Genomic DNA, 12,503 nt, shown 5'->3' on the forward strand with positions numbered 1-12,503 from the left:
ATTCCTGCTCCTCAAAAGCTAAGTTTTCTGCTTTGCCTTTTTGCATTTGTGTTTTGGTTTTATTTTGCCTTGCTTTTCTGGATTCTGCCATTCCCTGCTGGGGTGAGCTGAATTCCTTTTTGTCTGTTTGCTCTGTCTTCAGAAAATACCTGAGTACTGACATAGTCTTTTTGAAGCCTAGCGTCTTCAGGGCCTTTTTTCTCTGTCAGTCTGTTGGCTCTTGTTTTGATAGGGTTTTTGGCGGATTACAGACAGCAGCTTTCCTATCCTGTCCTATCTAGTTAGCTTGGGCCCCATCATTTGCTCAGTCTATCTTTCTATCTGTGTTGGTGTTTTTTCTTCTTGCTTCACCGTCATTATATGTTGGGGGCTGCCTATTGCTTTGGGGTCTGCTCTGAGGCAGTTTAGATTTCCCCTTCTGTCTTTAGGCTATATAGCTCTCCGGCTGTGATCGAGGGGTCTAGGGCACCGTAGGAACCCCCCATGGCTACTGCTAGTTGTTGATAGGTTCAGGGGTCTGCAATCCGATAGCTGCCAACTGCTCTGGTTTTCTGGACTTAGCTAGCATTTCTGTTTTTGCCTCCTACGGTGACTCATTCATAACAGGCTGAATCATCAGAATCTTGAAATTGCACAAGACTTCAAGGTCTGTTTGTTATAGCCTACTACAATCTTAGAGTTTGTTTGCACCAACCAGAGATTCGTTTGCCATTAGCATGTCTCTTAACAATAGCACAATGCATCAGCTTTGTTTTGCTACTGATTATAACCCAAGATCTGTTTGCCTCTAACAATCAATGCTGCCTGTCCAGGTCCAACATATGTTGGTTGTTATAAAGTTAACTCTTCATGCTCATAGCATAATGCTCTAAGATGGTAGCATATGGGCAGCATGACTTCCATAATCACCTATTCTGAAAACTGGATACCTATCGTAACCCAGGCACACACGCATACTTGTCCCATGTGTATCACAATCGGTCCTAGATTATTGATGTCATGCATGATCATTGCTACATGAGACCATAAAACATTTTGGTCTCCCTTGTCTTCGAGCATCATACTATTATTGAACACAAGACTTCCTTGTTCAAGCAGCATAAATATTCATTAAAGATACAGTTGTTATTCCTATTGTCTTTGTAATTTTCCTAGCACATGTGTAAGAATACACCACACAGAATTAGTTGGAAAGCTCCTTCCCATCAACCACCCCACAATTGGCAGGGTATAGTAAAGAGAAAGTATTCAGTCAAAGCAAATATCTCTTGTGTGCAAATCAGGATAAGGAATCTTTGAAACACAGAGCTTCAAAGACCAAAGAACAATAAACCTTATCAACCTTGTCTTACGGTATTAACAAAGAGCAAACGCTTTGTGGCTCAGTATCTAAGTTCATCATTAATTATATTACACCATAGTATATTGCAATATATAGTGTTTGGATTCAAACAGCCATATTTCATATTTGCAATACTTTCCACCCTTGGTCTAATGACCACACTATATCAAAGCATATAAACAATATATTACAATATGTAGGCTATAAGATATCCATATTTTTATTAGCACCACAGTGCCTTACATGGCAGGTGTAAAGGCCGGTGTTTGGCCCCTGGTGGCCATAACAACTCTTTGGCACACAATCGTGGGGCCTACTGCCGGACTTTAGGCCTGCCATGTATGGACGCCTGCTGTAGTTCTTAGTGGAGGGGATGCAGCGCTAAATCGGATGTGATACGTAGCGGAATATGTCTTCTCCCTCAGGACCAACTGCAGTCATGGATACGAGGAAACACCAGTAAATGTGCCCGTTCCATATTTATATTTGATGAAATGGACAAGCTCCACTCTGGTCTTATCGACGCCATCAAGCCTTTCCTGGACTACTATGAGCATATAGATGGCGTCTCCTATCGCAAAGCCATCGTTATTTTTCTCAGGTACCCCCGCCATCTCCACGTGTCACAAGTTTCCATAGAGGCAACTAAAACTTTCTCTTCCAAAGAACAGTAAAGCAGGCCCTGTTGCTCACAGCAACCAATGAGAACACAGCTTTCATTTCTTAGACTGCTTTGAAAAAATGAAAGCTGTGTTGTGATTGGTTGCTATGGACAACGAGGCCTAGTCTTCATCTTTGACATTTGAGACCCACTGATCGTGGTGAAAAGGCCAGTTGTAAGGAACGCTGTTTCTTAGTAAATTATGGATGATAATGGGCATGGCTGTCACTTGTAACTAATGCCCTGTGCCCGTCTGGTACTTGCCATTTTGGCTGTAGTAAAATTAGGTGGTGAGCACTGTGGACTGACAATTTTCCCAGAAACGGATATAATTACTGACTAATGTACTAAAATATTGACCAGTTGTGAAATGGCAAGTCCTGGGAGCTGTAGACTGACAGGACATGCTGGGAATTGCAGTATCAGACAAGTTAGAGGGCCGCAGGTTGAACGCCACTGAACCTGACAAAAGGGGAAGCGTCAGGGAATTGTATTCACTGGGAGATTGTCAAACGCCTATTTGAGTATGTAAAAATGTAATAAATCAGATTGGAATATAACCCTCATCGGGGCATTTTCTGTGTCATTTTCCCTCAGCAATGGTGGTGATGATCTCGTCAATAGACTGATGCTGCAGTTTTGGAGTTCTGGAAAAAAGAGAGAAGATCTGGAGCTGAAGGATGTGGAGAATGTGCTGTCAGTCGAGCTGTTCAATAATAAAAACAGTGAGTGCGTCCATGCAAGATCTTAGAGAAGCCCTCCTCCCATCAACGTTGGTATAGTACAATCATCATATTATATAGCACTGTGTACTTACAATTGTCATTTTCTACTCAGATTATTCATCTCTTTTCTATGCTCTATGTAGAAAAAGGAAGTCTCTTGTCCCTGCATTTATCTTTCTCCTGACTCATCTGCCCCCCACTCTGCCTGCCAGGGACTTTTGCAGTGACTAATGACTCATACAGGGAAAATTGACCTCCTGTTTCTACATGGAGTTAAGAAGGATTCAGCTGGTCAGTTATTAATCACCTGATGTCATAAACCTAATGGAAAAGAGAAGAATTATCTAGGTAGAAAGGCAAAATGAGCAATTGTAAGTACACAGTGCTGTATAATATGATGACTGCAACTGCAATATATTAAGAGGATAAAGCCTTTGATAGGATGAGTGCTTCCTTAAATGGTTGCTGTATGTTGTTGTAAACTCTAAATTGTTTACGTAAACTTTTTATAAATCAATAGTACAAGTGAACATAAGCCGTGTAATATAGTTTATCAGAGAAATCTACTTCTTTCTACACTTATGAGCCGCTTCTCCATCCCCACCTCCATTTAAAATAATCAATCGCTCGGAAAAATGGTTACTTGGTCCAAACAAGATGGAAAGCCATCTTACTGAAGGTCCAATTTACAGTGAGGAGGAGAATAGTTTGTCAGCAGGCAGAGATATCCAACTTACCTTTTTAGTAAATGATTTATGTCACCCCAGAGCTGGATTCACAGCTACACTCACTACTACTGTATAATGTCCTCCATGCTACTGCTTCTGAACATGTACTGCATAGAGACAATAGAGTAGGAATCCCTCATGCGTGTGTGTGCTGTGTATGGTAGACATAATAGCAGCTAGTCTCTATCCACTAGGTCAGTGACAACTGATAATCAGGGGAAAACTGGTGAAAAATGCAGGATACAAAGTATATAATGTCCTTCTGATGTGCTTTATACATAAAGGTGTCTCATTGTTTACAAGATCTCTGATTACTTTCAGTGAATGGGAACCTGTCCTGATCACGCCCTGCTGACGGGTAGTACGTATGTTGAGAGCTGTTTGCTTTGATGTGATCAGGACAGGATACCAGATTCTTCGCTGACAACAAGCAGAAATCTTAAACCCTTAACAACCGCCGATACGCCTTTTAATAGCGGCAGTTAAGGGTACTTATTGGCGCTGAGAAATAAAGTTATAGCAACCTCCCCCTCCCTTCAGTGTCGGAAAATCTCTGGGGTCTTGGCTACCGCCAAAAAAAGGCCCATTTCCTATTTATTTCTCTCTCCCCTGATATGATCTAGCACATCAGAGGAGAGAGAGAAATAGGGCCCCCCACCCCCAATACCTGCGGTGTCCTCTGGTCCCTCCGGCTGTGTTCCCCGGCCCTTGGCATTGTCTTCCGGGAAGAGATCTGCCGGCTGGCAACAATAGGAGATTTTTTTCTATTGGTTCATTTTGATCACTGTGATAGACCCTATCACAGTGATCAAAATAAGAAAAGAAAAATAGTAAATCAAATTCCCCTTCATCACCCCCTTAGTTAGGGAAAAATAATAAAACAAAAAAAAGTTTTCTCTTCCGTTATGGTTGGGGTTATAGCTAGGGTTAGGACTGGGGTTGGGGCTATGGTTGCGGATGAGATTAGGGCTGTGTTAGGGTTGCAGTTAGAATTGGGGTGGGGGTCCACTAGGTACATCATGGGGTCTCCAAACATGACATGGCACCCACCAATGATTCCAGACAATTTTGTGTTCAAAAAGTCAAACGGTGCTCTCTCCATTCTGAGCCCTGCCATGCGCCCAAACAGTAGCTTTCCCCCACATACGGGTTATCTCCTTACTCAGGAGAAATTGCACAACAAGTTTTGTGGTCCATTTTCTCCTGACACCCTTGTGAAAATAAAAAAGTTTGGTTCCAAAGTAAATTTTTTTTGTGAAAAAATTAAAATGTTCATTTTTTCCTTCCACATTGCTTTAGTTCTCGTGAAGCACCTGAAGGGTTAACAAGCTTCTTGAATGTGGTTTTACGCACCTTGAGGGGTGCTGTTTTTACAATGGTGTCACTTTTTACGTATTTTCTGTTACATTGAACCCCAACTCACTTCAAATGTGAGGTGGTCCCTAATAAAAAATGGTTTTGCAAATTTTGTTGGAAAAATGAGAAATCGCTGGTCAGCTTTTAACCCTTATAATTTCCTAATAAAAAAAATTGTTTCCAAAATCGTGCTGATGTAAAGTAGACATGTGGAAAATGTTATTTATTAACTATTTTGTGCAATATGACTCTGATTTAAGGGCACAAAAATTAAAAGTTTGAAAATTGCAAAATTTTAAAAATATTTGCTAAGTTTTCACTTTTTTCATAAATAAACGCAAGTTATATAGCAGAAATTTCACCACTTACATGAAGTACAATATGTCATGAAAAAACATTCTCAGAATCAGTGGGATCCGTTGAAGCATTCCAGAGTAATTGCCTCATATAGTGTCAGTAATCAGAATTGTATAAACTGGCTGGGTCAGGGAATCTGTCACCCCATTTTTGCCCCATAAGCTGGGGACACCGCCATCAGGGGCTTATCTTCAGCATTCGGTAATGCTGTAGATAAGCCCCCGATGGAACCTGAAAGAGAAGAAAAACACGTTAGATTATACTCACCGGGGGCGCAGTCGTGTGCGGTGGGTGTCGCGGTCCGGTCCATCGCCTCCCATCTTCATACAATGACGTCCTCCTGCTTGCTTCTCCTTCGGCTCCTGCGCATGCATACTTTATCAGCCCTGTTGAGGGCAGAGTAAAGTACTGCAGTGCGCAGGCACCAGGAAAGGTCAGAGAGGTCCGGCGCCTGCGCACTGCAGTACTCTGCTCTGCCCTCAATAGGACAGAGAAAGTACGGTATGCCTGCGCAGGAGCTGAGGGAGAAGCAAGGAGGAGGACATCATCGTATGAAGATGGGAAGCGCCTGACGGGACGGCGACACCCATCGGACCGAACCGAACGCCGGGGTGAGTATAATCTAACTCTTTTTTCAAATCTTGCAGGTTTCATCGGGGGCTTATATACAGCATTACAGAATGCTGTAGATAAGACCCTGATGGCAGTGGCCCCAGCTTATGGGGCAAAAATGGGGTGACAGACTCCCTACATACATATTCTAGAATACCTGATGCGTTAGAATATCTCAGATACTGCTGCAGTGGTGACTTCATGACTGTAGCAGGTGACTGCTGCTGCTAATTGGAGGAAGACGGCATGAGACATCTACCTTGGTGTTACCCCTGATCCCATTAGTTGAGCACTCTGCGGGCTTGTCAGCATAGATTGGGGGCAGCGATGGAGCGATCTGGGGCAGTGTCAAGCATTTTTTTTTCTTTTTAAACAGAGCATGCCTGTGCAATTAAAAGCTGAAAGAAGAAAACCCCCATTAACCTTCTGGTGCACCATGCCGCTGTCATTGACCTGTCTACAATCCAACAGGTGGCCAACTTTAACTGTATACAACCTGACCACCTGTGTGCCATGGTGTACAAGAGCACTTACCTAATGGGGGTCTTCAGTCATACCATGCAAGTGCACAGATCTCCCCTGTACCCGGATATAAGTGGGACTAATTGTGTTAACTTCCTTGCCCAGGTGGCTTCGGCATAGTGGCCTCTCTGAGAAGAACCTGATAGATTACTTTGTCCCGTTTCTGCCTCTGGAGTTCCTTCATGTGAAGAAATGTGTTTTGGCGGAGCTCAGACTTAGCGGCTTTTACGAGGATGAAACGTTGGCATCTCGGGTCGCTAAGGAAATGACATATTTACCAAAAGAAAAAAAAGCTGTTTGCTGACAAAGGCAGTAAAACCGTGTCCACCAAGCTGGACTTCATACTTTAGCTGCACTGACCCGTGCTGCCTCAAACTTGCAGAACTTTACTGTGCCCCAACACTTCACCTCCCTCTGTTCTGTTTATGAATGGCAGGAATTGAGGAGGGTTTTATTCACATTGAATGTCATTTTATACCTACAGATCTCAGCAAACACTACACTTATTGTGGGTATCATTAGTTACCGTTTGCTTCAGTGATTTAATGAGTTTTGGAAGGCTCCTCCATTGCCTCTTTGGACTTACAGCAGAAGGATTCTGGTACCCTGGTGAATGCCACCTAGATACAGCGCTGAAGGAGCAGAGGAGCGATTACTGGACGACTTCCCCTTTCTTTGCCCAGCTCATGTGCAGGACATGCAAGGACCACCCTACCAGTGCTTCAAGGGTTGTTCCTATCAGATATTTAAGGCATAACCATCAGATATGCCATGAATGTATAACAGATGAGGTCCCCTCCCTGCGGCTGTGAATGGAGAGGTGGTCGTGCACTAGTCACTGTTATTAGAGCTGCAAAAAGTAGAGTGTGACTTTTTTGGGGGGACTCCCATAAAAGTGACCAGAGAGCATTTCTGTGCAGCCACCTCTCTATTCACATAAGCTCCAGAACCAGTGTGAATGAAGGGGTGAAGGCTTCCCCCGTTCTGGAGAGGTGGGATCTGCACTGATTTAACAATTATGGCTTTAGATCCACAATGGCTGGGTGGGCATGATTGGCATTACCTGTACCCTTGTCCTGTAATCCTCTACAGCACCTCAACTAGAGCCGGCACCAGTGGACAGGAGTGATCTGGGTTGGCATCAATAACCACTTATGTATACCACTACCATTTAATGGATAGTTTGCTTCCTACTCAACACAATCTTCTTATCCATTGCTTGACCTCTGCCATCCAGCCTTGTGATGCTGGATTTCAGTGGGTAGCGCAGCTTGTTTTTTATTAAATGGTTCCCTGCACTTTTTATCTTACAGCCCCACCACCACCAGTAATGAGTGTGGGGGATATCAATATAGAAGCAATACAAGCTGCCGCCTAAATTGAACTTGTGAACAGGCCAGGTCTATTAAAGCTGTATAATGGGGCGCCCTTCAGTCCTTTAACAACTCCGTATTTCCCAGTAGGAACCAGAGGAAGAGGACAGCCCCTCTAAGTTGCACTCCTAGAGACATGACTGAATCCTGTATCCTATAGATGCGATTATCGCATGACTTTGGGTGTCACTACATTTCAGATTATGTTCTACCTAAACGTTATAATCAGGAACTTGTTAATATATATAAAATTTTGATATATGCGTAATAACGGATTTTTACGGATTGGATGCTGCACATTTCCACTGAAAAGCAAGAGAATGTAGAATATGGCACTCTTTCTGTGGGATAAACTTGTTTTGGGGATATATATATATGTTTTTTTCACATACATTTCATGAACTACTACAGGTAATATATGAGAAAGAAGGAACTACCATGTGATGTACATGAACCACAAATTGATGAATGTGTAAATATGAAAAGTAAAAATCAAGAAAATATAACAAAAATAATATTTATTATTATAGATTTTAGCACAATATACGGCAACAATGTATAAAAGACATATAAAATTGTTATATAGTATGGCAGACAGAACACCTCAATGTATTAGTAATTACATACTTTGTTAATCCACTGCACAGGAAAATTTGAAATGAACAAAATCAAAAATATATAATAGTCCCCAAATACAATAGCAAGAAAAGTGAACGTATATAAATAAAGTGAAAAACAAATAAAAAATAATAATACACAATGAAAAAATAGTCAAATATAAAACGCTATATAGCAATTGTGATAAAATGACATATATATTAATAATATGTGTAAAAAACACAGAAGTGGGAAATGTGAAAAAAAGAAAAAGTAATGACTGCTATAATAATGGGGTAAAAAATAGTACTGAGCTCAAAGTACTATATGTAGCGCTATATGTTAGAATGGATCAGCAAAAAAATGCAATCTACAATAAAAGGAACGCTTATGTAGAGAAAATGTCTAGCGCACTATATATGCAATAAGTAAATTGCCCAGCGCTTCTATAACACAGAAGGCATGTAACCCAATATAATATGATAAACCACCATAAAGTGTTGTGTGTAAAACATAAACCAACACAAAAAAAGGGGACTGTGTTACACTATGCAATAAACAATCAAGCGCTTAATAATAAGGTACATTAACCAATGTGATAGAATAAAATATCATGTAGCGCTATAAAGTAAACATGGACCAGCTCAGGAATACAATCTATAACAATGTGCAATGAGCTGAATATCAGGTGCTAGAATGTTAACACAAAACCCATGTGGTAGATTAAATTGCCATATACAGTCATGGCCAAAAGTATTGACACCCCTGCAATTCTGTCAGATAATACTCAGTTTCTTTCTAAAAATGATTGCAAACACAAATTCTTTGGTATTATTATCTTCATTTAATTTGTCTTAAATGAAAAAACACAAAAAGAATTGTCCTAAAGCCAAATTGGATATAATTCCACACCAAACATAACAAAGAGGGTGGACAAAAGTATTGGCACTGTTTGAAAAATCATGTGATGCTTCTCTAATTTATGTAATTAACAGCACCTGTAACTTACCTGTGGCACCTAACAGGTGTTGGCAATAACTAAATCACACTTGCAGCCAGTTAACATGGATTAAAGTTGACTCAACCTCTGTCCTGTGTCCTTGTGTGTACCACATTGAGCATGGAGAAAAGAAAGAAGACCAAAGAACTGTCTGAGGACTTGAGAAACCAAATTGTGAGGAAGCATGAGCAATCTCAAGGCTACAAGTCCATCTCCAAAGACCTGAATGTTCTTGTGTCTACCGTGCACAGTGTCATCAAGAAGTTTAAAGCCCATGGCACTGTGGCTAACCTCCCTAGATGTGGCCGGAAAAGAAAAATTGACAATAGATTTCAACGCAAGATTGTGCGGATGTTGGATAAAGAACCTCCACTAACATCCAAACAAGTTCAAGCTGCCCTGCAGTCCGAGGGTACAACGGTGTCAACCCGTACAATCCGTCGGCATCTGAATGAAAAGGGATTGTATGGTAGGAGACCCAGGAAGACTCCACTTCTTACCCCGAGACATAAAAAAGCCAGGCTGGAGTTTGCCAAAACTTACCTGAAAAAGCCTAAAACATTTTGGAAGAATGTTCTCTGGTCAGATGAGACAAAAGTAGAGCTTTTAGGGCAAAAGCATCAACATAGAGTTTACAGGAGAAAAAAGAGGCATTCAAAGAAAAGTACACGGTCCCTACAGTCAAACATGGCGGAGGTTCCCTGATGTTTTGGGGTTGCTTTGCTGCCTCTGGCACTGAACTGCTTGACCATGTGCATGGCATTATGAAGTCTGAAGACTACAAACAAATTTTGCAGCATAATGTAGGGCCCAGTGTGAGAAAGCTGGGTCTCCCTCAGAGGTCATGGGTCTTCCAGCAGGACAATGACCCAAAACACACTTCAAAAAGCACTAGAAAATGGTTTGAGAGAAAGCACTGGAGACATCTAAGGTGGCCAGCAATGAGTCCAGACCTGAATCCCATAGAACACCTGTGGAGAGATCTAAAAATGGCAGTTTGGAGAAGGCACCCTTCAAATATCAGGGACCTGGAGTAGTTTGCCAAAGAAGAATGGTCTAAAATTCCAGCAGAGCATTGTAAGAAACTCATTGATGGTTACCGGAAGCGGTTGGTCGCAGTTATTTTGGCTAAAGGTTGTGCAACCAAGTATTAGGCTGAGGGTGCCAATACTTTTGTCCGGCCCATTTTTGGAGTTTTGTGTGAAATGATCAATGTTTTGCTTTTTGCTTCATTCTCTTTTGTGTTTTTTCATTTAAGACAAATTAAATGAAGATAATAATACCAAAGAATTTGTGTTTGCAATCATTTTCAGGAAGAAACTGAATATTATCTGACAGAATTGCAGGGGTGTCAATACTTTTGGCCATGACTGTAGCACTATGTAGTAAACATGGGCCAGCACAAGACTAAATCTGAGCCAGCACAAGACCAGAGCCTACAGATAAACATATAGCGCTGTATGTTAGAATGGATCAGCAAAAAAATGCAATCTACAATAAAAGGAGCGCTTATATGAAGAAAATGTCTAGCGCACAATATATGCACTAAGTAAATTGCCCAGCGCTTCTATAACACAAAGGGCATGTAACCCAATATAATATAATGAACCACCGTATAGCGCTATGTGTAAAACATAAGCCAGCACAAAAAAGAGATACTGTGTTACACTGTGCAATAAGCAAAAAATCAAGCGCTTAATAGTAAGATACATTAACCAATGTAATGGATTAAAATATCATGTAGCGCTATATAGTAAACATGGACCAGCACAGGAATACAATCTATAACACTGTGCAATGAGCTGAATATCAGGTGCTAGAATGTTAACACAAAACCCATATGATGGATTAAATTGCCATATAGCACTATGTAGTAAACATGGGCCAGCACAAGACTAGATCTGGGCCAGCACAAGACAGATCTATAACATTGTTAAATGAACAAAATGTTAAGCGCTCAATAATAAAAAAGGCATATAGCTCAATGAAGCATAGTATATTACCCAGTGGGTGAAGAGCAGTAACAAACACTACTGTGTGCAAGAAAGTAATGAACTTCAGCGTAGCAAAGCAACTCTTTTGTAGTTATTTCTGTAGTAAGCCAGCCATGATGGAGTTGCTGTATGGAAAACATCTGTATCGAAATCATAAGCTTCCATACATTATCTCCATTCTAGTCATTCCTATAGTGATACCGCTAGATTGGAGGTGCTGTATGGAGGATGTCCTATAGACACCACTGTGTGCACAGAAATCATGAGCCTCCATACATCTTCCCCATTCTAGTCATTCCTATAGTGATACCGCTAGATTAGAGTTGCTGTATGGAAGGCGTATTATAGACACCACTGTGTGCACAGAAATCATGAGCTTCCATACATCTTCTCCATTCTAGTCATTCCTATAGTGATACCGCTAGATTGGAGGTGCTGTATGGAGGACGTCCTATAGACACCACTGTGTGCACAGAAATCATGAGCTTCCATACATCTCCATTCTAGTCATTCCTATAGTGATACCGCTAGATTGGAGGTGCTGTATGGAGGATGTCCTATAGACACCACTGTGTGCACAGAAATCATGAGCCTCCATACATTATCTCCATTCTAGTCATTCCTATAGTGATACCGCTAGATCAGAGTTGCTGCATGGAAGGCGTACTATAGACACCACTGTGTGCACAGAAATCATGAGCTTCCATACATCTCCATTCTAGTCATTCCTATAGTGATACCGCTAGATTGGAGGTGCTGTATGGAGGATGTCCTATAGACACCACTGTGTGCACAGAAATCATGAGCCTCCATACATCTTCTCCATTCTAGTCATTCCTATAGTGATACCGCTAGATTAGAGTTGCTGTATGGAAGGCGTATTATAGACACCACTGTGTGCACAGAAATCATGAGCTTCCATACATCTTCTCCATTCTAGTCATTCCTATAGTGATACCGCTAGATTGGAGGTGCTGTATGGAGGACGTCCTATAGACACCACTGTGTGCACAGAAATCATGAGCTTCCATACATCTCCATTCTAGTCATTCCTATAGTGATACCGCTAGATTGGAGGTGCTGTATGGAGGATGTCCTATAGACACCACTGTGTGCACAGAAATCATGAGCCTCCATACATCTTCTCCATTCTAGTCATTCCTATAGTGATACCGCTAGATTAGAGTTGCTGTATGGAAGGCGTATTATAGACACCACTGTGTGCACAGAAATCAT

At 41.4% G+C, this 12,503-nt stretch overlaps 1 protein-coding gene across 3 annotated transcripts in view; it reads left to right on the forward strand.

Moving 5' to 3' along the window:
- Positions 1 to 12,503, forward strand: part of LOC141097730 (torsin-1B-like) — a 147,100-nt gene that overhangs the window by 95,957 nt on the left and 38,640 nt on the right. For 2 of the 3 annotated variants that reach the window (XR_012234033.1, XR_012234032.1), the window contains exon 4: positions 2,601 to 2,728. The gene's annotated coding sequence lies outside the window, so the exon portion shown is untranslated. Of the gene's footprint in view, positions 1 to 1,215; positions 1,944 to 2,600; positions 2,729 to 12,503 lie in introns of those variants that run through there. The other variant, XR_012234034.1, reaches the window with a different exon arrangement.

The sequence above is a fragment of the Dendrobates tinctorius genome, unplaced genomic scaffold (assembly GCF_039654945.1).
Source record: "Dendrobates tinctorius isolate UK_male_01 unplaced genomic scaffold, ASM3965494v1 ptg000086l, whole genome shotgun sequence".
In the NCBI taxonomy this organism is placed as follows: Eukaryota; Metazoa; Chordata; class Amphibia; order Anura; family Dendrobatidae; genus Dendrobates; species Dendrobates tinctorius.